This window comes from Apium graveolens, chromosome 5 (genome assembly GCF_009905375.1).
Source record: "Apium graveolens cultivar Ventura chromosome 5, ASM990537v1, whole genome shotgun sequence".
In the NCBI taxonomy this organism is placed as follows: domain Eukaryota; kingdom Viridiplantae; phylum Streptophyta; class Magnoliopsida; order Apiales; family Apiaceae; genus Apium; species Apium graveolens.
The window spans coordinates 270,139,013-270,161,534 of record NC_133651.1 but is presented as its reverse complement, the minus strand read 5'-3'; the positions used below and the strand labels follow the sequence as shown (position 1 = coordinate 270,161,534).

The 22,522-nt window shown below is 36.9% G+C and overlaps 3 non-coding genes across 3 annotated transcripts; 2 read left to right on the top strand and 1 right to left on the bottom strand.

Annotated features, from left to right (window-relative positions):
- Window positions 1-507: 507 nt before the first annotated feature.
- LOC141663109 (small nucleolar RNA R71) lies at window positions 508-614 on the top strand. The gene has a single exon (XR_012551194.1). It is a non-coding gene; the product is annotated as a small nucleolar RNA R71 (small nucleolar RNA).
- A 4,351-nt stretch (window positions 615-4,965) lies between these two features.
- On the bottom strand, window positions 4,966-5,072 carry LOC141663322 (small nucleolar RNA R71). The gene has a single exon (XR_012551401.1). It is a non-coding gene; the product is annotated as a small nucleolar RNA R71 (small nucleolar RNA).
- Window positions 5,073-6,162: 1,090 nt separating this feature from the next.
- LOC141662934 (small nucleolar RNA R71) lies at window positions 6,163-6,269 on the top strand. The gene has a single exon (XR_012551034.1). It is a non-coding gene; the product is annotated as a small nucleolar RNA R71 (small nucleolar RNA).
- The last annotated feature ends 16,253 nt before the right edge of the window (window positions 6,270-22,522 follow it).

The following is a 22,522-nucleotide window of genomic DNA, read 5'->3' as shown; positions in this document are numbered from 1 at the left end:
AACCCTAGCCTCCATCTTCTTCCTCTCTCTCTCTCCCCCAAAAACTCCATTTTATAAAAGCTCAGTTTTATAAAAAGGTTCATCAAAGAGGATCGTTCTTGGAGGATACCGGTAGAGTGCTTCACACACTGAGGAGCAACTGCTAGCACTCCAATTTTATAAAGCTTCGATTCACGAGGTATGGTTTCGATTCCTCAGTTTTTCCTTTTTATATGTTTTTTCTATATGTGCGGTATATGGTTTTTACGGAATAAATGTTATTTCACGCTTCCGCTCATCCGTAAATTCCATCACATAGCTGTATCCACTTCAAGAATTCCTGTTACCTTGCTATGTGGAAATCTCTGGGTTGGATACTGATATTCATTAGCAGCCATCAGTTCAATTAGATCATAAACTTCATCGTAGCTCTTAGCCCATAAGACTCCACCTGATACTGCATCGAGCATGGGTCTGGACTGTGCTCCCAAACCATTATAAAAATAATTGATGATCATCTAATCAGGCATTCCATGATGAGGACACTTCCTAAGCATCTCCTTGTAGCGCTCCCAAGCTTCATATAAAGATTCTCCTGATTGCTGCGCAAATTGAGGAAGAGCATTCCTGATTGCAGCTGTCTTTTCCATAGGGAAGAATTTAGTGAGAAACTTTTGAGCAAGATCTTCCCAAGTAGTAATCGAACCAGCTGGTAGAGAGTGTAATCAGCTCTTAGCCCTGTCCCTCAGAGAGAATGGGAATAGTCTCAGCTTCACAGCATCTTCAGAAACACCATTGAACATGAAGGTGTCGCAGATCTCAATGAAATCCCTAATATGTATATTGGGATCTTCCGTTGGAGAACCCCCAAACTGGATTGAATTCTGCACCCATTGAATCGTGCCAGATTTGATTTCAAAAGTATTAGCCGAGATGGCTGGTCTGACAATACTAGACTGAATGTCAGTGATCTTCGGTTGAGAATAATCCATCAAGGCCTTTGGATTCGCTGCTGGTTCTCCTATTGCAACAAAAACGTCTTCTTCAACTTTTTCCTCAACAAAGACACGAGATTGAGAACGCGTTCGCATACACGCTCTCTAGAGTACCTGAAACAAAACAAGTACCAGTGTAAGTAAAATATCTGAGTCACTGAACTTTAATGATCACGGATGACAAGTACATAAACTAAACAATTAATAACACTGAGTCCCCGGCAGCGGCGCCAAAAACTTGTTAGGACGTTAACACGCGCTAATAATACACGCAAGTATACGCGTTCGCAAGTAGTATAAGATTTAGATCAAATTCGTTCCCACAGAGACTCTTTAGTTAATTTAAGAATATGCACTTATGCAACAATGATATGGTTATTATCCAATGCTAAGACAAATAACAAGTTGAGATTGTTTATAACTAAGAATTAAACTAACAATTATAACTAAGAGAATAAGAATGGTTGAATTAATATATATGACAAACATGGGATCCTAACTTCATTAAATACTTCATTCAATAGCCTTTTTGTTCTTAACCTTAGCATGTAATGGTGATGACACTAATCAGATAACACGGAACTAGTAAACACCAACTTTCATTATACGAATACCCTACTACCAAGCATCCATAAAAAAAATAGAAGTTGAATAGAAATCAATTATGCTTAGTCCTTATATTTCTATAAGAATTAAAAATATAATGGTTTAAAGCGTAAGTTATCTATCGTGATTACATAGGGCAAGTAAGATGGTTAAAATTACCTACGAATGATGCATAACAATGACACATGAACCTATGCTAGCATGGCAAGTTCTAAACCTCTATATTCACTATCGCTTCAATAGAGATTAACATGCTATCTTATATATTAGCTACGCATATAAGACGAATAAGCATAACCAATACTAGATTATCATACAATCACCACCCACTAAGGTATCGAAACAATTTAACTAAAGAAATCCATAAATAAATCCGCTAGGACCCCACGATAACGATTAGCCCATTATCGAACTCATCATCATCATGGGTTCCCATGAAAGCATGATAATAAACAATATAAGAGTACTAGGGTTCAAAGACAAATCGAAAATAAGCATCCAAGTATCAACTATATTAAAGAAAACAAAAGTCTTCTTCTCTGTAGCCGTCTCGTGCTCTCTAGGTCTTCTTATTGCTCTCCTAGGTCTCCTTGTTAAAAACATCTTTTTATTGATATATATATAGGCTCCAGGATGATCAGGACTCTAAAAATCTTCAATTTTGACTAAAATCAGGATTCTGGTGCAGAAACAGGGTGCGGGCGTGCCATTTTCGGCCGCGGCCGCGCTGGAATAGTGATTTCAGCGGCGCAGGCGCGCTGGCCTTCTGGAAAATTTCTGACATTTCTTTTTTTGGCCGTATCTTGAGTTCTGCTCGTCAGAATTAGGCGATTCAACTTCCCACATGAAGATAACGAGATTCTATACAACTTGAGAATGGTCTAGGATTCCAATTATGATCTTTTTTCAGCATAATTCTTTGAAAAGCTTCTTTCTTCCTTTAACTGATGCCTGAAATGTAATAACACAAAAACACATCAAAAATACCATCAACTCGAGTCTAAATAACCAACTTAAGCTTGTAATGAAGCATTCCAAGTAGATATAAAATCCACTTATCATTTACGGGAGTTCCTTTTTATAACCCCCCAAATCCGGGGTCAGAGGATTTGGTCGTCACCATAAAAATTCGATCCAAAATAACATATTTAATCAATAAATAAATGCCAATAACTAAAATATAGAATTTGTGACCCCAAACTAATCCAAGATCTTTTTAGGTTATAGTTCTAGAAACAAGATATCCAAATTTCCACAAATAAATTTTCCACATTCTTTCAAAACTCTTTTCAAAAATTCCAAATCACTTGACTAACCCGTTAGTATAACTTCGAAACGAAGTATACTAGACCCAAGTATTGTTAAGTGGCATTTATGTCCACTTAGAACGTCCTATAAAGGCTTGAATTGGTGTTTTATGGTGTTTTTACATTTCAGGCATAGCTGAAGGAATAATGAGGTTTAGCATTATTTTGGTGCTAAATTAGTGTAAGAAAGGTGTCTCGGATGTTCGTTCGTTGATCGCCATCAAAAATCAGCAAAGGAAACAAAGTTCAGAATTTGTTCCAGTAGGTCAGCGCGGCCGCGCCAGAACAACAGAGGGACATCGCGCCCGTACTGGGACAGCGCGCGGCTGCGCTAGGCCGAAAATGAAGAATCCTGTTGGAAGTAGAAGAGTGATTTTCTGGACCTCCAGGCTGATTGGGCTGCTATATAAAGACTCCCTAAAGATGTTTTTTATAACGGAGACTAAGGAGAAGACAGCGATAAGACCTAGGAGCTCAAATACAACGAAGGCGAAGAAGATATAGTTTATTCTTGTGATTCTTTGTTTAAGTTGTAATCTTGGATGCTAGTTTTCTTGTTTGTTTAAGTTGTAATCTCTATTACTCTTGTTTACGTACTTTGATTTATTATTCAGTTTATAAAGACCTAGTTTATTATACCATGCTTTCATCGGAACCCGTGGTGATGATAAGTTCAATTATGAACTAATCATTATCGTGGTGTTCTAGCGGATTTACTTATGGATTTCAATAGTTAATATGTTTCGATACCTTAGTGTATGGTGATTGTATGATATACTAGTATTGGTTGTGCTTATTCGTCATATGAGCGTCGCGAACTTGTAAGATAACATGTTAATCTCTATTGAAGCGAAATTGAATTTAGAGATTTAGAACTTGCCTTCCTAGCATAGGTTCATGTATTTGATATGCATGATTCGTAGGTAATTTTAACCATCTTACTTGCCCTATGTAATCACGATAGATAACTTATTCATTAAACCTTTATATTGTCAAATTCTATAGACATATAGGGTCTCAATATATTTGGTGTTTATTCAGCTTCTATCTCTTTTGTGGATGTCTGGTAGTAGGGTAATCGTACAATGATAGTTGCCATTTACTAGTTTCGTGTTGTCTGATTAGTGTCATCATCATTGCATGCTAAGGATAAGAACAATGACTTGAATGAAGTAGTAATGAAGATATAATCCCATGTTTGTCTCATATAAGTAATTCAACCTCAATGCTTTTACTTGATTTTATGTTAGTTAATATCTTAGATATAACCAATCTCAACTTGTTATTCGTCTTAGCATTGAATAATAACCATACCATCGTTGTATAAGTACATTAATTGAAATTAACCTAAACATGTCTCTGTGGGAACGAACTAGAAAGAATTCTATATTACTTGCGAACGCGTATACTTGCGTGAATATTAGCGCGTATTTTCTTCCTAACAAGTTTTTGGCCCCGATGCCGGGGAATCGGTGTTAATTTTTAGTTTATGTGCTTGTCATCAGTGGTCGTTAAAGTTCACTGACTCGGATATTTTACTTACTTGGGTACTTGTTGTATTTCAGGTACTCTAGAGAGCGTGTATGCTAACGCGTTCTCGATCTTGCAAGAGAATACTGGATAAAGAGGAAGAAGTAGTTGAAGAAGTTTTTGTTGAGGAGAAAGTTGAAGAAGAAGCTCTAGTTATAATGGGAGAACCAACAGCGAATCCGAAGGCTTTGATGGACTATTCTAAGCCGAAGATCAATGATATTCAGTCTAGCATTATCAGGCCATCCATCACGACTAACACCTTTGAAATCAAGTCGAGCATGATTCAGATGATACATAATTCAGTTCAGACTGGGGGTTCTCCTATAGAAGATCCCAACATGCACATCAGAGATTTCATCAAGATCTACGACACTTTCAAATTCAATGGAGTTACTGAAGATGCTATAAAGCCGAGGCTTTTCCCATTCTCTCTGAGGGATAAGACTAAATGTTGGTTGCATTCTCTACCACTAGGATATATTACTACGTGGGAAGATATGGCTCTGAAGTTTCTCACTAAATTCTTCCCTATGGCGAAGACTGCTGCAATCAGAAATGCTCTGACTCAGTTTGCGCAACAATCTGGAGAATCTTTGTGTGAAGCTTGAGATCGCTACAAGGAGATGCTTTGGAAGTGTCCTCATCATGGGATTCCTGACTGGATGATCATTAACTACTTTTATAATGGGTTGAGTGCAACTTCTAGACCCATGCTTGATGCAGCATCAGGAGGAGCCTTATGGGCTAAAAGCTATAATGAAGCTTATGAATTAATTGAGCTGATGGCTGCTAATGAATACCAGAACCCAACTCAAAGAATGCCTCAAGGCAAAGTAGCAGGAATTTAGGAAGTGGATACAACTACTGCTATAGCTGCCCAGCTTCAGGCTTTGATGATGAAGGTGGATTCCTTGGCTAATTTTGGAGTTAATCAGATTACTAGTGTATGTGAGCTTTGTGTTGGTGTGCATGAGAATGAGCAGTGTGCTATATCTAGTGAATCAGCTCAGTTCATGAGCAACTTTCAGAGGTCACAACAACCAGTTCCAGCCACCTATCATCCCAACAATCGCAATCATCCTAACTTCAGCTGGAGCAACACTCAGAATACGGTGCAACGGCCTTATCAGCAGTATGCAGCAAAGCAATACAACCCTCCTGGTTTTCAACAACCGTAATATACACCAAGACAATAACTCCAACTTCAGCAGCTACCACAAACTAATGAAAAATCTGAATTGGAGGAGTTGAGGCTTATGTGCAAGAGCCAAGCGGTTTCTATTAAGACCTTGGAGAATCAAATTGGGAAAATTGCCAGTGCCTTGCTGAATCGACAACCTGGTACACTCCCTAGTGGCACTGAAGTTTCAGGCAAGAGGGAAGTTAAAGAGCAAGTTAAGGCAATCATTATGATTTCCTTAAGAGCAAGTTAAGCACAAAGCTCACAGACACTAATGCTCTAATTAAATCCAAAATTAGCCAATGAATCAACCTTCATCGTCAAAGCCTGAAGTTGGGCATCTATAACAATAGCTGTATCCACTTCCAGAATTCCTGCTACTTTGTCTTGAGGCATTCTATGAGTTGGGTTCTGGTATAGATTAGCAGCCATCAGCTCAATTAATTCATAAACTTCATCGTAGCTTTTAGCCCATAAGGCTCCTCCTGATGCTGGATCAAGCATGGGTCTAGAAGTTGCACCCAACCCATTATAAAAGTAGTTAATGATCATCCAGTCAGGCATCCCATAATGAGCACACTTCCAAAACATCTCCTTGTAGCGATCCCAAGCTTCACACAAAGATTCTCCAGATTACTACGCAAATTGAGTCAGAGCATTTCTGATTGCAACAGTCTTCGCCATAGGGAAGAATTTAGTGAGAAACTTCAGAGCCAGATCTTCCCACGTAGTAATAGATCCTGGTGGTAGAGAATGCAACCAACACTTAGTCTTATCCCTCAGAGAGAATGGGAAAAGCCTCAGCTTTATAGCATCTTCAGTAACTCCATTGAATTTGAAAGTGCCGCAGATGTTGATGAAATCTCTGATGTGCATGTTGGGATCTTCTATAGGAGAACCCCCAAACTGAACTGAATTATATATCATCTGAATCGTGCTCGACTTGATTTCAAAGGTGTTAGATGTGATGGATGGCCTGATAATACTAGACTGAATATCATTGATCTTCGGCTTAGAATACTCCATCAAAGCCTTCAGATTTGCTGTTGGTTCTCCCATTATGACTAGAGCTTCTTCTTTAACTTTCTCCTCAACAAAAACTTCTTCAACTAATTCCTCTGCTTTATCCAGTGTTCTCTTGCGAGATCGAGAACGCGTTAGCATACACGCTCTCTAAAGTACTTGAAAAAGCAACAAGCAAACAAGTAAGTAAAATATCCGATTCAGTGAACTTTAATGACCACTGATGACAAGCACATAAACTAAAAATTAACACCGAGTCCCCGGTAGCGGCGCCAAAAACTTGTTAGGATGAAAACATGCGCTAATATTCATGTAAGTATACGCGATCGCAAGTAATATAAAATTATTTCTAGTTCGGTCCCATAGAGACTGGTTTAGGTTAATTTAAGAATGTGTAATTATGCAACAATGATATGGTTATTATTCAATGCTAAGATGATAACACGTTGAGATTGTTTATAACTAAGATATTAACTAAAATGCAATTAATTAAGAGAATTGAGGGTGATTTACTTATATGACACAAACATGGGATTCTAACTTCATTACTACTTCATTCAACATCCTTTTGTTGTTAACCTTAACATGCAATGGTGATGACAACTAATCAGACAACATGAAACTAGTAAACGTCAACTTCCGTTGTCCCAATACCCTACTACCATACATCCACAAAAGAGATAAAAGCTGAATAGACACCAAATATGTTGAGACCCTATATGTTTATAGAATTTGACAACATAAAGGCTTAGCGAACAAGTTATCTATCATGATTATATAGGGCAAGTAAGATGGTTAAAATTACCTACGAATCATGCATAACAAATACATGAACCTATGCTAGCATGACAAGTTCTAAACCCCTATATTCACTTTTGCTTCAATAGAGATTAACACGCTATCGTATAAGTTCGCGACGCTCATAAGACGAATAAGCACAACCAATACTAGGATATCATACAATCACCACACACTAAGGTATCAAAATAAATTAACTATTAAAATTCATAAGTAAATCCGCTAGATACCCACGATAACGATTAGCCCATAACTAAACTCATCATCACTATGGGTTCCGATGAAAGCATGATATAATAAACTAAGTCTTTATAAAACCGAATAATAAACAAAGTACGTTAAATAAGAGTATAGGTTCAACAAATAGAAAACTACCATCCAAGATTATAACTTAAACAAAGAATCACAAGAATAAACTAGATCCTCTTCGCCTTCATTGTATTTGTGCTCCTAGGTCTTTTCGCTGTCTTCTCCTTAGTCTCCGTTATGAAAAATGTCTTTAAGTTGTCTTTATATAGCAGCCTCAATCAGCATAGAAGTCCAGATATCAATCTTCTATTCAAAACAGGATTCTTCATATTTTGACCCGGACAGCGCGGGCGCGCTGACTTTCTGCTTCTCTGGCGCGGGCGCGTGCTATCACAGCGCGGGCGGGCGCTATCACAGCACGGGCACGCTGACATTCCGGAAAAACTGATTATTTCTTCTTCTTTTGCTGGCTAATGATGGCATTCAACAAGCAATCTTCCCTAGCACCTTCCTAACACCAATTTAGCACCAAAGCAATGCTAAATCTCCTTGATCCCTTATTTATGCCTGAAATGCAAAACACTACAAAAATAAATCAAATACACAAATACTTGGGTATAAAACACCAATTCAATCCTTTATAGAGCATTCTAAGTGGACATAAATGCCACTTGATAATAACGAGGAGTGCTTAAAAGTGGAATTGGTTAAATATGTGGTTACTTCAGAACTTGATCAAATGCTAAGGTCTGATGCCTTAGAGAAGGCCTTGTTGAGGAGTTCAGATAGTGAAGATGACGAAGGTGATGAGCAACTGCAGTATTTGAATGCTTCTCCTTGGAAGCGAAGGCTGGATATGCCTTTTGAATCTCTTGGATTGGAGGAGATGAAAAATTCTCCCAAGTGCCTCAAGCCATCTATTGAAGAAGCTTCTACACTCGAGTTTAAATCTTTGCCTGAACACTTAAGGTATGCTTTTTTAGGTGATGCATCTACTTTGCCTGTTATTGTTGCATCTGACCTTTCAGGTAGTGATGAGGAAAAGCTATTGAGAATTCTGAGAGAATTCAAATCGGTAATTGAATGGACTATAACAGATATCAAGGGAATCAACCCTTCTTATTGCATACATAAAATTCTACTAGAGGAAGGATGCAAGCCAACTGTTGAGCAACAGAGAAGGGTAAATCCAATCATGAAAGAGGTTGTGAAGAAGGAAATTCTCAAGTGGCTAGATGCAGGGATCATCTATCCTATTTCTGATAGTTCTTGGGTGAGCCCAGTACAGTGTGTGCTGAAGAAAGGAGGCATCACCGTTGTTGCCAATGAAAAGGATGAGCTCATACATACTCGAACAGTCATGGGGTGGAGAGTTTGCATGGATTATATGAATATGAATAAGGCCACAAGGAAGGATCACTTCCCTCTTCCGTTTATTGATCAGATGTTTGACAGGTTGGCTGGGCATGGATATTATTGTCTTCTGGATGGCTATTCGGGCTATAATCAGATTTGCATTGCTCCAGAAGATCAAGAAAAGACTACCTTCATATGTCCGTTTGGTACTTTTGCCTTTAGAAGAGTTTCTTTTGGGTTGTGTGGAGCACCTGCCACATTTCAGAGATGCATGATGGCTATCTTCCCTGACATGATTGGTCAGAATGTGGAGGTGTTTATGGATGATTTCTCTGTGTTCGGTGATTCTTTTGACGAGTACTTGCAAAATCTTGGCACCATTCTTAAAAGGTGTGTTGAGACCAATCTGGTTCTCAACTGGGAGAAATGTCACTTTATGGTGTAATAGGGCATCATTCTTGGGCACAAGGTCTCTAGTAAGGGTCTTGAGGTGGAAAAAACCAAGGTGAGGGTCATTGAAAATCTTCCTCAACCAATTTCAGTTAAGGGAGTCCGCAGCTTTCTTTGTCATGCGGGTTTCTATCGGCGTTTCATCAAGGACTTCTCTAAAATCTTTAAAGCGTTGTGCAATCTTCTAGAGAAAGATGTCCCTTTCAAGTTTGATGATGAGTGCCTAGCTGCTTTTGAGAGCTTAAAGAAGAGCTTGATCACGATACCGATCACAACTGCACCTAATTGGGGTGAACCTTTTAAAATGATGTGTGATTCAAGTGACTATGCATTTGGAGCAGTTCTTGGGCAAAGGAAGAACAATATATTTCATATGGTCTACTATGCTAGCAAGACCCTCAATGGTTCTTAACTGAACTATACTACTACTGAGAAAGAGCTATTGGCTATTGTCTAAGGTTTTGAGAAGTTTCGATCTTATTTGCTTGGTACGAAGTTGATAGTATTCACTGATCACACTGTGATTCTCTACCTCATCTCGAAGAAGGACTCGAAGCCTAGACTGATTCGATGGGTTCTTTTACTTCAAGAATTTGAATTAGAGGTCAAGGACAAAAAAGGTACTGAGAATTAAGTTGCTGATCATCTCTCTCATTTAGAAGATCCAAGCGCAACCTCACAAGATAAGACATTAATAAAAGAGTCTTTCCCGATGAGCAGCTGTTTGGGGTGCAAGAAGAAGAACCGTGGTTCGCAGACATTGTGAACTATCTTGTGAGTAACATTATGCCTCCAGACTTGTCTTCTGCTCAAAAGAATAAATTTCTTCATGAGGTGAAGTGGTACATGTGGGAACGAACTAGAAAGAATTCTATATTACTTGCGAACACATATACTTACGTAAATATTAGCGCGTGTTTTCGTCCTAACAAGTTTTTGGCTCCACTGTCGGGGATCAAACCTGGGTCACCCGCGTGACAGGCAGGAATACTTACCACTATAATACAACGACCAAATCATCAGGAGATGTATTCCGTACAGCGAAACAGGGGGGATCTTGCGATATTGTCATTCGACTATTACAGAGGCCACTATGGTGGAGAAAAGACAGCAGCTTGTATCCTTCTAGCAGGATTCTTCTAGCCTACATTGTTTATGGATGCACATAAGTTTGTCTTGAAGTGTGATCGATGTCAGCGTATTGGTAATATGTCCAAGAGAGATGAGATGCCTCTTAATGTGCTTCTCGAGGTTGAGGTCTTCGATGTTTGGGGAATTGACTTTATGGGGCCATTTTTCTCATCTTGCAATAACCAGTATATCTTGTTGGCAGTTGATTATGTCTTGAAATAGTTGGAAGTCAAGGCTTTTTTGACAAATAATGTGAAGGTAGTGCTTAATTTTCTTCACAAGCAGATCTTCACAAGATTTGGGACTCCAAGAGTCATAATCAGTGGCGAGGGATCACATTTCTGCAATGGAAAGTTCACTGCTATGATGCAACGATATAATGTGAATCATCGCATTGCTACAGCCTACCATCCTCAGACTAATGGTCAAGCTGAGGTGTCTAACAGAGAGATCAAGCGTATTATAGAGAAAGTTGTGTGTCCATTAAGGAAGGATTGGTCTTTGAAGCTGGATGAAGCTGTTTGGGTGTATCGAACAGCATTCAAGACTCCGCTAGGCATGTCACCATTTCAGTTGGTTTATGGTAAAGGATGTCATTTTCCTGTGGAGTTAGAGCATAAAGCGTATTGGGCTTTGAAGAAATTGAACCTTGATATGGATGCATCTCGTAAAAAAAGGATGCTTCAATTGAATGAACTCGGTGAGTTTCGACTTCAAGCGTATGAGAACAACAAAATATATAAAAATAAAGTCAAGAGGTGGCACGATTGGGGTCTAGTGCTCAAATCATTTGTGCCAGCACATCAAGTTCTTTTGTTTAACTCCCGTCTCCGTCCTTTCCTGGTAAAATGAAATCGAGGTGGTCAGGGTCGTCAGTTGTCAAAATTGTGTTTCCAAATGGAGTGGTGGAGATTTTTGAGAATGATCCAGGCCAAGAATTCAAGGTGAATGGACAATGTTTGAAGCATTACTACGGGAATACGACAAACCGTGAGGTGGTTAGTGCCATTTTATTGTCCACTTGATCTCAGGAATTTTACGTCAAGCTAATGACGTAAACTAAGTGCTTCTTGGGAGGCAACCCAAATTTGTTATACATTAGTAGTTAGAGAAGAAGAAACCAAGAAGAGAACTCCAAAAAAATGGAAAAATTCAGTGCCAACTACAGTAGCACGGCGCGCCCACGCTGAGAAGCGGGGCATCCGCACTGAAAGTCCAGTAGCTGCGTGTTCCCGTGCTGGTATGCGGGGCGGCCGCACTGGTTTTCCAGAAGCACGGCGCGTGCGCGCTGCCAGGCGGGGAGGCCGCGTTGGCTACCTGTACCTGAAAAAAATAGAAAAAATGAAAAATCAAAATAAATACATTGCCTCAATCAAATTTTACTCCCTCCACTTCCATATTTCCCTCTCCAAATTAATTCCATGACCCCCATTACTCCCATTATTCCCTTTATCAAATCCCACTTCTTTTCCAAAACTAATTCCTAATTCCCTATATAAACACACACACACTTATACATAATTTTCTCCATCTCTTCTCAATTGTCAAACCTAAATCTCTCTTATACACTTCTCTTTTCTCAACTTATTCGAATTCGTTGGCACCCAAGAGACAAAGAACTCAAGTTAGTAGTAGCACCACCGATTCTTCGAGTGTTGGCGGTGGGAGGCCTAGGTTTTTTAATCCGGAGGCTGAAGCGAAGTATATGAGGTTGCTATCGAAGCCAATTGCGAAGAAGAGGGGTTTTATGCCATCGGGAAAGGATGGTAAGTTGCTTGAGATGATTCTGGAGATGGGTTGGGTGGCTTTTTGCAAAGCACCCGCTGTTGTGCCCATGAGTGTTGTTCGCGAGTTTTACGCGAATGCGAAGGCGGATAAGAATGGTTTTACTGTGGTGAGGGGATTGACGGTGGATTACAGTGTTGAGGCTATTCGGAGGGTGATCAACCAGCCTGAGAGAAGGCCAGAGCAGGAGGATTGGAATGCTAAGACGGGGGATGATTTTAACTTGGATTTGATTGTTGCTACGTTATGTGTGCCATAGACTCACTGAAAGTTCAAGATGGGCACGAACGAGTATGCCACTTTCCCTGCCTCGTGCATGAACAGGTTTGCACGTGCATGAAATTCTTTTATTTGTGCAAACATCATGCCATCTTCTCACGTGCATGATGTTACTGTGGATCGTGTACGGTTATTGTGGGGGATTCTACAGGGAGATTATGTGGATCTCGGGTCGGTGATTTATCGGGGTATTATAAGGTTTCTACGAGGCAACACTACGGGCTCTATTCCCTATGCATCCATTGTAAAGAAGCTGTGTGTGGCGGTTGGAGTTTATTGGCCCGCACATGAGCAGCTTCAGTTTCTTAGTGCCCCTATTGATAGTTCTACACTTTTGACTATGTAGGAGTGGTACGGTGGGAAGCCTGATCCAAAGGGGCTCGGTTACTCATATGATCACTTACCAGGTGGACACACCAGCTGATCAGGCATATGCTAGTGGTATGACTCAGGCTAGTAGAGCCGTATGAAGGCATCAGTTGGGCGAGGCCGGTCCTTTACAGTCGCAGCAGCAGCAGGAGGAAGCAGATGACAGTGCTAGTTTGGGTTCAACGCTGTATAGGCGCTTGATGAGGCGGATGGATGTGATGCATGACATTCATAGTAGGTTTGCACATGATCTCACTCATGCATTGGGGACAACATTCAGAGCCACATGAATTGACATTCAGTGGCCAGTTTTTGGTGAGGACTCTATAAACCCACCTCCTGACACTCCTGATACTCCACCCGTTAAGGGTGATGATCCTTGTTCCGAGTAGGTATGCCTAATTCCTTTATTACCTTCACTGAGGACAGTGAAGATTTTAAGTTTGGGGGTGGTAGTTAAGGAATATATGTTTGTGTGAGTCCATATAGTTTGCATATTCATGATAGTTTAGTTCATATATTTGTCATGTAATTTATTTTTATTTTGCATGTTAGTATATTGCATATAGTTTCATGCATTTGCATTATAACATGAACCCTTAAGTTTACTTTACCGATTAATTTGTGATATTGATCTGAGTGTAGTGATGACGTATATAGTAATGTTAAGTTCTATCGAGTTGATTTGCATGCTAGAAGCAAGAAAAATTTCACTAAGTCTTATAGGTTGCTTGCATGCTAGATCATAATCATGGTTTATTTGTTTGTCAAGGTTTAATCACATATTTATATTTAGAATTTAGGATATTCTCTTAATAAAAACATAGCATGGATATTTAAAAATTGGAGAAAAACATTAGATTTCATTGCTTGTTATTATGGTTAGGTTAATGGCTAATAGCCGGCTCATATTTATATGAGTAGTCTAGGGTTGAACGAGATGGAGCGAAACGCACTCATTCAGAAATATTGTGAAAAAAAGAAAAAAAAAGAAAAAGAAAAGAAAAGAAAAAAAACATATGTGTTGATGTATAATTGATCACGAGTGGGCTCTTTAATACTCGAGTTATTAAATTCTTAGGGGACTTTGTGCCTAGTGACCTAAGGGTTTTATAATTTGGGATCCACTAACCTAACGATCGCTACATGGGTCTTATTGCATAAGTCTTTTTTGGACCTCACTCATTGCACGGTCAAATAAGCATGTTTTTGTTTGTTTATGTGTTATCAATAAAAGCATAAATCCGTGTATAACTCCAATATAATTGAAGTGTTGTCAGTTATTTTAAGTTTAGCTTTTATTCTATTTATAACCTAATGATTGCCTTGATGAGTAGTATGTCATGATTATTGATCTAGTTGTGATTATATATCTGTTAAGAATTTGCACACATGCACGTTTCTGGCTTGTGAGTTGAATTGTGAGATTTGATTGATCTTTGTGCAAATAACTGCAGTTGTTGAGATGTTGCTCATAGGCTGGTTTAGTTATTCTGAGGGGATCGTTGCATTCATGTAGCTTGCATTCATGCTTTTTTGTTTCTTGTTCTTTGAGACTGTTTATGATTGAGGAAAAGCATCAGTTCAAGTTTGGGGGTGTGTTAAGTGGCATTTATGTCCACTTAGAACGTCCTATAAAGGCTTGAATTGGTGTTTTATACTCGAGTTGTTTGTGTTTTTGATGTGTTTTTGCATTTCAGGCATAGCTAAAGTAATAAGGAGTTTTAGCATTGTTTTGGTGCTAAATTAGTATTAGGAAGGTGTCTCGAATATTCGCTCATTGATCGCCATCAAAAATCAGCAAAGGAAACAAAGTTCAGAATTTTTTCCAGTAGGTCAGCACGCCTGCACTGTGCCCGCGCCAGAACAATAGAGAGACAACGCGCCCCCACTGGGACAGCACGCGGCCGCACCACGCCGAAACTGAAGAATCCTGTTGCAAGTAGAAGAGTGATTTTCTGGACTTCCAGGTTGATTGGGCTGCTATATAAAGACTTTGTAAAGACGTTTTTCATAACGGGGACTAAGGAGAAGACAACGAGAAGACCTAGGAGCACAAATACAATGAAGGCGAAGAGGATCTAGTTTATTCTTTTGATTTTTTGTTTAATTTGTAATCTTGGATGCTAGTTTTCTTGTTTTTTGAACCTATTACTCTTGTTACGTACTTTAATTTATTATTCAGTTTATAAAGACCTAGTTTATTATACCATGCTTTCATCGAAACTCGCAGTGATGATGAGTTCGGTTATGAACTAATCATTATCGTGGGGTTCTAGCGGATTTACTTATGGATTTCAATAGTTAATATGTTTCGATACCTTAGTGTGTGATGATTGTATGATATCCTAGTATTGGTTGTGCTTATTCGTCTTATGAGCGTCGTGAACTTGTAAGATAGCGTGTTAATCTCTATTGAAGCGAAAGTGAATTTAGAGGTTTAGAACTTGTCATGCTAGCATAGGTTTATGTATTTGATATGCATGATTCATATGTAATTTTAACCATCTTACTTGCCCTATGTAATCACGATAGATAACTTGTTCATTAAACCTTTATGTTGTCAAATTCTATGGACATATAGGGTCTCAACATATTTGGTGTCTATTCATCTTCTATCTCTGTTGTGGATGTCTGGTAGTAGGGTAATCATACAATGAAAGTTGACAGTTACTAGTTTCGTGTTGTCTGATTAGTGTCATCACCATTGCATGCTAAGGATAAGAAAAATGACTTGAATGAAGTAGTGATGAAGTTAGAATCCCATGTTTGCTCATATAAGTAATTCAACCTCAATTCACTTAGTTAATTTTATGTTAGTTAATATCTTAGTTATAAACAATCTCAACTTGTTATTCATCTTAGTATTGAATAATAACCATACCATCGTTGCATAAGTACATTAATTGAAATTAACCTAAACCAGTCTCTGTGGGAATGAACTAGAAAGAATTCTATATTACTTTCGAACGCGTATACTTGCGTGAATATTAGCGCATGTTTTCGTCCTAACAATGATACAATACACAACTATACTATAATATAATATAAACAACTTTATACTATAGAACTTACACAAGTCCGCAAACCCTGGACCAACCACCTTCCAAAAGCTTCTTCTTTGCTTCCTCGAATTACGCGGCTAAACAGCGCAAGCTAATCCTCATTGGAGGTTAAATTTAAAAATAGGAAAGTATGAGAGAAAGAAATGTTCAACAAGTTTATTATAACATATATAAGGTCTTTTGATATAAAAACCGACATCTGCAATAGAGTAGAACATTTAAAATCATAATTGTTGAATCATAAAATTTGTTAAGGAATCCCAGAATTGATTCCCTAATTGTATTAAAACCCTTTTGATACTTTCAAACGAAAATGCTTTAACAATATTTTGAATCTCGACGAAAATAAAACTCATAAAATAGTGTTTACGGAAATATTTTAAACAACAATAACATGAAAGAGTGGTTATGGATTGAATCATAACTTTATATTAATTTAACTCAAACCCCAATCATGATATCAATCAAAATTGCTTCTCACCATTATCCAAAACCGGAAATAGTTGATAAATCATTTATTTATGATTATCAGCAATTATATCTGCATGAGAATAAAAGCTATCATAAGCTTAAAGAGTAAGCGATAAGTTTTAGATTGGAATCTTTCTTCGATAGACATACTATCACATGCTGATCATCCCGTGTGATAGCACTGGACCATGATTCGTAGAAACATGTCCCAAAACACGAGTACTCAAATAAAAAGGCAATATATCTGCATGTGGCATAGTTTGTATTATAAATATTTCATGTAATATATGGCTCTCCGCTGGATCGTCCGCCCCGGTCACTTACGCATTCATCCAATCTCAAAAATATTTTTCACCGAGGAATTGAATCAATCGATATCCCAAAATAATTGGCTCCCCATTTCACATGGTCCGTAGTAACCGCATCAACTGATGGCGAGATAACTAGAATGATTAGTTATTCGCTTAATATATCAACAAAATCCATTGTATAGAGTATATTTGGACAAAATAGTTATTCATTATCTATCTGCAAATTGAATTATGTTCTAGCAAGACAATTGCTAGAATAACATGATTTCAATAATTTAATGATTATATGCATGCAATGTCTTCCAAAAATCTTTATATCATAATCCAAACTTTTGAGTATCTAAACATTTAACTCAGCGATATGTAAAACATTTATCTATTCTGAACTGAGAATAGAAAAACAATATTTGCATAATTATAAACAGTTTGATATGTAACATATATTAAACTATTTTGGAATTAGAATAGTATAGAGAACTTGCCTTTGGTTTTTAGCAGTTAGTCACACTCGCAACAACGCAATTATCTCAGTATAGCATCTCAAGACATCACCATCTTTTATTCTAACAATTCACTAATATGCTACTCCTGTGATTGTTAGAAGCCAAATATCCAATACCATTATATTTCATTCCTTCCAATGTTTGGTCTTTATCAACTCGAATGATCCGCATCTATAATTGAAAGATAATACTTTAATCGTCTAAACGATGATTACTCGACGAACTGCGCGTCAAAATCTTATCGTCTACCCATACGATAGCCCACACATAAATAAAATAGTCAAACACAAGACTCTTGAGCCATGTACGCACGTAATTCACATAGCATGTACACACATAATCCACATATCACATAATTCATATCACATATGACTCGGTTCTTCAAAATATTCGACTGGGTACGTTTAAAACTGAAATCAAGTCAAAATACGTTTTTTTGATAAATAAGCGACTCAGAACTGACTTGCAAAACAAGTGACCTTTTGGAAAAAAAGGATTTGTGTCTCAAAAAGTATTTTTAATGAAAGAGGAATATTTTTCTGAGTCTAGACGCGTTCGTTTCGTATTAAACGGATGAACGGTCTATTTATTATGAATAAAATAAGAATAAACCAATTAATAATAATATTAATTGAATTTTTAATACTTAAATATATATTTAAAAGATCAATATAATTATTAGGAATTATTTGGATTAATTATAAATAATTTTATTTCATTTAACTATTTATAAATTAAATTAATCGATTAAATGAATTAATCGATCAATTAAATGAATAAATAATTAATCAAAACAAATTATAAATAATTAAATCAAATTTTTATTTTAAAAAATAATAAAAGAAATGAATTTTAGGAATTAAAAGTAATTCAGTTAATTATTAAAATAATTAACTAAATGAATTTTCAGAATTTAAAACTGAATTTTGATTTATTTTGAAAATAATATTCTGCACTAACAGAAACTTAAGGTCAGGGTCTTTGTTGCACGATCGAACGTCAGCACATGGGGAAGACAATCGGAGCTGAAGAACAGCTCACTGAAAACTGGGGAAGGAGCCCAGAATCCGGCAAACTTAGCCCCTGTTCCGGTAGCCCGATGACGACCCAAAACAACAGGTTTTTACATCGTTTTTAACCCCACGCGAATCAACACAGTACCAGGAACTCATCCAAACCATTAACAGCAACAACACAATGTTCAATCAATTTCTCCGGCCGAAAATGAATAAAAATCCGACGAACTCAATAAATTATCCGGCCAACTCAAAATTTCCGATTTTTTAACCAAAAATCGTGGTGAGCATACCAAATTCAAGCCTGATTCACATATAATTAACTACCCATGACCATATCATCATAACATCAAGAACAAGATAAGAATTTGAATTGTAAAAACATGGTCAAAATCGATTTTTATCAAAACGTAACCAAACTCCTACAATTTATATATGAAAACGAAGCTTAGAGTCTCTACAATCTAACACAATGAATCACATAAACAAACAATCATCAAGAAATCCAGAAAAATCAAAATTTCAACGACCCAAAACTAATGAACTCGTCTAACATTTCCCGAACTAAAACTCTACAGATTTATGCATAAATCGATTGTGTGGAACATGTTAAAGCTAATCCTATCTTTAGAAACAATAAAAAATAAACTGAAATCACAAACCCAAATCGGGTCAAAATGATGAACATCATTTTTGAGAAAGAATCAACCTTAATCCGTGATTCTGGTACCAACGGATAGGGCTCAGTGAGAGCTTCAAATCGGTTATTAGAGCTTTAAAAACCAACAAATACAGCTCTCAGAATCACTGGATGAAGATCAAGAACGAATTTCTCACCCTCAAAATTATCTACATTTCTGATAATTATCCTAAATATTATGATTTTTATCAAAATAGAAAAATCAGGATTTTGATATTTATACTTAAAGAATTTTATACCCGATAAATCACAAATCGATGTCTAGATCTCGTAATTTAAAACAACTAGCCCAGAAATGATAATTTACGAGGAATAATTTTTAAAATATTATTTTTAAATAACTAAAAAATTATATCAAAATTCCCAAAAAATTATGAATATTCGAAAAATGCGAAAACATAGAATATCCGAAGGATCATTTATTTTATAAAAATAAAAAAAACGGATTTTGTGGGCTTTGTTGTCCCGGTCGGGTCTCAGTTCGTTGATTATTAAGAAACTGAAATAATTTCTAAATTAATAGAAAACCCTGAAAACATATATAATATATACAAATGCACATAAAACGAGACAAAACGAATACCTCGATAAAACGCACTTTAATACGCGTCCAGATTTTGGGTAATTTCACACAAATGCATTTTAAACACATAATGAGTATCCGAAAAATATGCTGGTCCATACAGGACCACATACAAATTCACCGCATTTTAAATCATGACCAAACACATCTTATATAACATTAAAGAAATAATAATTCATTTAACACGTACCAAAATAACCGTAGAATATTATTTTTAATATTTTTAAACCTCACTCTATGCCCAGGTGAACATGGTTAAAATACCAAATAATATTCCTCACACAGATAAAAAATTGAGGCGAGTAAAATATCCACTCGATCCCAAAAATTGGATAACACACTCATACCGATATCGATTAAACGATCAGCTTTCAGATAAAATTTTGATATAGTAAAAGTATTTAAATACTTTAACAATACTGACAAATATTGATACCAACTATCAATTAGCACATTAATCCAATTAAAGACACGAACCCACGAAATAGGAATAAAATATCCACCATTTTATTCTTCTAAATCTGAAAAGCACATAAACATATTCAAATAATAATATTAATAATCTCTGAAATATCCGGGATACCATAATCTACCCCCTTATAAGGATTCCGTCCTCGGAATCAGCAGAAGAGAGCACTAGGGATCTACTGACCAACTTTCCAATCTTGCATTCGTAACTTTTCTCAAAATTTCAAATAAGACTAAAGTTCCTTATACCACACAATTATCATGAGAGCTTCACTCCACACCATTATTCCTTCCACATATCATTTGACCAATTTCTCAATAGAATCACTTTTACCGATAGAGAGAAAAAAGAATAGAGAAAAAGATAAAGAAAAAGAAAAAGAAATAGATAGAGATAAATAGAGAGAGAAATAAAGAAACAGATTGACTTCGTTATACGCCACTGATATTTTAATCGCATTGAAATCCAATGTTGCTATTGGTAATCCCATCACCTAGCCTTAATTTGACTTGACCAAGATAACTCAGCTCAACTTGATTGGCATACCTTCGAATATTTGAGATTATAAAATCATGAATTTCAAAAAGAAAATAATTTCATATCATAGCGGGTGTCCCACCATTATGGTTATCAAAATCTACATTTTAGAGAAAGTATTGTTGAAATGAAAGAATAATTGACAGATCAATATGATCAAACAAACTTGGTGTTGCGTGCCCAAATTAAGACACTATTAAAGGTTGCTAACCTTCTTGTAGTCACAACACACACAAGTGATGGAGTCCCATCCAAATCCTATCATACAGACAGATATACCTTGTGTCCCCTATAGTTAGGGTTGTTCATCTCAGTCAGAATAAAAGAATATTAAAGGAATTCAAAATCAAATGAATAAAACTGAAAAGATTTCAAAGTTGATATTTCTGAAGGAAATGAAATTTAGAATACAAAATTCTGGCACAAAATGGCCAAGTGGTGTCATATCACCAATAAAACTATCCACCATATGAGAAATGTGGAAACTCCAATATCACAACTTGACAGAGCTATTAAAACCTGAAAATAGGCTTCATGAAAGCCTTTGGACATTTAAAAATACAAACATGTTTGAAAATGAATGTTAGGGAATATATCTTTTAACGGATACCTCTTTTTGAGAGATGTCAAAAGAAGTTATATAAAGAGAAGGTATTTCCAAGGTCTTAATACTTGTCTTCTATTTAAACTCTTCTGTTGACTGGCCATCTGATTCTAGACACTTATTCATGTTCTAAGGATATCGATAATCTTATCATCGTCAAATTGTAGTAGCCTCGGAAGATTCAACAATAGAAGTTTTGTAACGCCTCCAAATCCGGGGTCAGGAATCTGGGTCGTCACGCCATCCTTCACTCATGTGTAACCTGTATTGATTCAATAATCCAACAGACCCCAATCTCACGCGCACACACACACACACACAAGTTATAGCCTTAGAAATGATATACAAAATGTAATCTTCTTTTATTACACTCAAATGTACTTTACAGGATCTTAAACAATTATTCGTAACCTCTACATGAAGTTACAATAATTACTACTAACATCTTATACCTATCTGGATACTCGGGTCCACCTGAGACAAAGCTGTAAGAGATTCTCCCCATAATTTCAAGTGACTAAGTCCCATGCCGGTATACTGGTAATCTGTTGTGTTGTGACATTTAAAAGAAAGCAAGAGTGAGCAATAATGCTCAACCATAATAATCAACAGTATGAAAAGACTGTTAAAGGAAATTATATTACTCTTTACAAGGATATGTATTTATTCAAAGTATTTTCTTGGTGATACACACCTCTTTTCAAAACAATTCTTTAATTGACTTATTAGTCTGCAAATACCTTAATGGTAAAACCAGCACCTAGGCTTGGGTTACGACATTGCATCTCAATTCCAATTGGAAGAATATAGGACATTCATTGGAGCCGCTGCATACGATGATCAGTCGTAATACGGGAAATAGTAACCTTTTCTACTAGTAGAAGGACGACACCTTCGTATCCCGGTTATCACCCTTGCCGCATTCGGGCTACGTGTCCCATTTTGGGTATACACATACTTCACAAGTTCCTGAGTACACAGAGTACCTTCGCTTGCGGTACCTTTGGTAGTCTCCCTAGTACACATAGTACCAGAGTCTACCCCTCCCTTGTCCTTTAAAAGAATTCTATCATATCTCGAGAACTCGAACCATATCGAAGTTCCCCCAAGCGTTTTGCTTGTTGATAGAAATAGCTTGTCTTATTAGCGTATATATATATATTTAAAATAGGTCGAGATAATATTCTCTGACGATCTAAAATTATTCGAATGATTTTCCGAAA